The sequence below is a fragment of the Oncorhynchus nerka genome, linkage group LG15 (genome assembly GCF_034236695.1).
Source record: "Oncorhynchus nerka isolate Pitt River linkage group LG15, Oner_Uvic_2.0, whole genome shotgun sequence".
Lineage (NCBI taxonomy): Eukaryota > Metazoa > Chordata > Actinopteri > Salmoniformes > Salmonidae > Oncorhynchus > Oncorhynchus nerka.
The window spans coordinates 39,613,870-39,618,176 of NC_088410.1; positions in this window are offsets into that span (position 1 = coordinate 39,613,870).

Genomic DNA, 4,307 nt, shown 5'->3' on the forward strand with positions numbered 1-4,307 from the left:
AATTCAGGTAAGTTTATCCCCGTTTCGTTCGCTTCCATTTAAGAAACATTTATCAACAGAATCGGTGGAATGAATACACCCGATCACCCGCAAACACAGTTCACTTTCATAGCAGCCCCATACTAACAGCATGATCACTTTGCTTGTTGTATAATTCCTTCTCACATTTACGAGCTATCCTCCTCTCACCTTCTCCCTTCGCTTGTGGACTTAAGTGCACAACACACAAGTTGTCTGTGACAAAGCGAAAAAAACGTTCCAAACCTTCATACCATAACCACTAACTGCTACACACAGCCTACATAGTTTTCACCATATCAGCTAATGTCATAGTCAACATAGCTACTAGAACTAACACGTTATAAACCAGCTATCTGCAATCATGCAGTACAGTGTACAGCAAGCATTTTAGAAGTTACACTGGTGGTCCCCGGTGACAATAAATGAATAAATCCAAAAGCTTACCTTGACTTGGAAGAGTTCCAGTATAGGATAGCTCGCTGGCTATGGCTAACATCGCATCCCTCTCCAAGTCGGGTGTTTGAATCTAAACGTCCTCTCACTGCCAACTGCATTTATTTTCACCAAACTTAACATGTAAAAATGTGTATGAACATAACAAGATTCAACAACTGAGATATAAACTGAACAAGTTCCACAGACATGTGTCTAACATAAATGAAATAATGTGTCCCTGAACAAAGGGGGGATCGAAATCAAAAGTAACAGTCTGTATCTGGTGTTGCCAATAGCTGCATTAAATACTGCAGTGCATCTCCTCCTCATGGACTGCACCAGATTTGCTAGTTCTTGCTGTGAGATGTTACCCCACTCTTCCACCAAGTCACCTGCAAGTTCCCGGACATTTCTGGGGGGAATGGCCCTAGCCCTCACCCTCCGATCCAACAGGTCTCAGACGTGCTCAATGGGATTCAGATCTGGGCTCTTCGCTTGCCATGGAAGAACACTGACGTTCCTGTCTTGCAGGAAATCATGCACAGAACGAGCAGTATGGCTGGTGGCATTGTCATAGGCAACGTTGTTGCCTGTGAAGTCTGGTGAGGACCTGTCTTACAACAGGTCTACAAGCCCTCAGTCCAGCCTCTCTCAGCCCATTGCACTGATGGAGGGATTGTGCATTCCTGGTGTAACTCGGGCAGTTATTGTTGCCATCCTGTACCTGTCCCGCAGGTGTGATGTTCGGATGTACCGATCCTGTGCAGGTGTTGTTACATGTGGTCTGCCACTGCGAGGACGATCAGCTGTCCGTCCTGTAGCGCTGTCTTAGGCGTCTCACAGTACAGACATTGCAATTCATTGCCTTGGCCCCATCTGCAGTCCTCAAGCCTCTTTGCAGCATGCCTAAGGCACGTTCACGCAGATGAGCAGGGACCCTGGGCATCTTTCTTTTGGTGGTTTTCAGAGTCGGTAGAAAGGCCTCTTTAATGTATTAAGTTTTCATAACTGTGAACTTAATTGCCTACCGTCTGTAAGCTGTTAGTGTCTTAACGACCGTTCCACAGGCGCATGTTCATGAATTGTTTATGGGTCATTGAACAAGTATGGGAAACAGTGTTTAAACCCTTTACAATGAAGATCTATGAAGTTATTTGGAATTTTACGAATTATCTTTGAAAGACAGGGTACTGAAAAAGGGACGTTTCTTTTTTTGCGGAGTTTAGCTAGCTGCATTTGTTGGCTAAATAAGTGAAAGTAAAAAATATATAGCAAGCTCTCTGTCTTGCTTCTCCTTCATTAAAAACATTGATTTAACTATTGTCTTTCTCTTTGTGTCAACTACTCACCACATGTTATACACTGCAGTGCTAGCTATCTGTAGCTTATGCTTTCAGTACTAGATTCATTCTTTGATTGGGTGGACAACAAGAGCTCTGATAGGTTGGAGGACGTCCTCCGTAAGTTGTCATAATTACTTTTTAAGTATATGGAAGCGGGTGAGAACCATGAAACTCCTAGGTTTTGTATTGAAGTCATTATACCAAATATCATCCATCCGCAGTTAAGCACAAGTTCACTCAACTTTCTATCAAATCAAATCAAAATCAAATCAAATGTATTTATATAGCCCTTCGTACATCAGCTGATATCTCAAAGTGCTGTACAGAAACCCAGCCTAAAACCCCAAACAGCAAACAATGCAGGTGTAAAAGCACGGTGGCTAGGAAAAACTCCCTAGAAAGGCCAAAACCTAGGAAGAAACCTAGAGAGGAACCAGGCTATGTGGGGTGGCCAGTCCTCTTCTGGCTGTGCCGGGTAGAGATTATAACAGAACATGACCAAGATGTTCAAATGTTCATAAATGACCAGCATGGTCGAATAATAATAAGGCAGAACAGTTGAAACTGGAGCAGCAGCACAGTCAGGTGGACTGGGGACAGCAAGGAGTCATCATGTCAGGTAGTCCTGGGGCACGGTCCTAGGGCTCAGGTCCTCCGAGAGAGAGAAAGAAAGAGAGAATTAGAGAGAGCATATGTGGGGTGGCCAGTCCTCTTCTGGCTGTGCCGGGTGGAGATTATAACAGAACGTGGCCAAGATGTTCAAATGTTCATAAATGACCAGCATGGTTGAATAATAGTAAGGCAGAACAGTTGAAACTGGAGCAGCAGCATGGCCAGGTGGACTGGGGACAGCAAGGAGTCATCATGTCAGGTAGTCCTGGGGCATGGTCCTAGGGCTCAGGTCCTCCGAGAGAGAGAAAGAAAGAGAGAAGGAGAGAATTAGAGAACGCACACTTAGATTCACACAGGACACCGAATAGGACAGGAGAAGTACTCCAGATATAACAAACTGACCCTAGCCCCCCGACACATAAACTACTGCAGCATAAATACTGGAGGCTGAGACAGGAGGGGTCAGGAGACACTGTGGCCCCATCCGAGGACACCCCCGGACAGGGCCAAACAGGAAGGATATAACCCCACCCACTTTGCCAAAGCACAGCCCCCACACCACTAGAGGGATATCTTCAACCACCAACTTACCATCCTGAGACAACGTTTCCCGTTACTGTGGGAATTGTGATTGAATCAACGTAATATTAGCTACTTTCAATGCAACATACCGAAACACAACAAACTATTCAAGACTTTGTATGCAAAACTAACTTTGAAAGAGATTTTCTTGTAGGCAGAATGCATCGGAGTAGGATTCTATTGACACACATGACTCAGCCCATACTCTACAGACTGGTGCGGCATAACCAATCAGAGCTGCATTGGGCCTATATACAAATAGACCATTGCCATATATGGATCTGTGCCATTCACTTTGAACTGGACTGTGTTTACAGCATGAGTGGTCGTGAGTAGATTAGCTTGTTTTCAGATCAAAGTGAGAGCTGTATGTAGCCACGTGCACATTTGTTCATATCCATAATTTGTCTGATTCTCTGTAATAATGGCATGGGAATAATAATGCAATTTATTTAGTAAAGTGCTTTCTTGCATCAAACAACAACATTCTCAGTCACCTCTTTGTCTGAAGAAAAAGTTGATACACAGGTTAATGTCAAGACCTGCATGTTTTTGTTTTTTTGTTTCATAGAATATAGGCCTACATTGAACATCACACATTGGCTTCTACTGTAGGCTGAAGGATAGAACAGCTGTTTCCATCTTAAAATATTATGGGATGCATTTTCAATTTTTTTTAAATGAGATGCTGCTCTGGTAAGTCTACATTATGATCAAATAGCCACAGTAGCCTACTTAACCACTGTCTGAAACTGTAACTTAAAGTGGGTACAGCCTAAGTGTTCACAGTAAACGCACACTGAAAGTTGCACAGAATTTGTTGTGCTCAGCAGACCTGAAATTTGCTCAGTGCTGAAAAATGTAGGGAACATTGCAATGTACCCAGAGGAGGATGGAAACTAGCTGTCCTCCAGCTACACCATGGTGCTACTCCAGAGAATGCTGTTGAAGCTTCTGTAGACCTTCATTGCAAAACAGTGTGTTTTCATCTATTATTTATTTAGTGATGTGAATATATTTAGTATTATCTAAAAATAATAACTTAATGTTTCACTATTTTTATGAAATTCACTGAGGATGGTACTCTCCCAACTCCTTTGAGGAGCCTCCACTGATCTACACATCCTACCCCACAACTTCCAACTGAAGGGGGGAAATCAAAACAAATTCAAACTGAAATAGCTTGGTTGGATAAGTGTCCACCCCTTTGTAATAGCAATCCTAAATTAGCTCAGGTGTAACCAGTCACCTTCAAAATCACACACCAAGTTAATTGGCCTCCACCTGTGTTAAATTGCAGTGATTTCACATGAT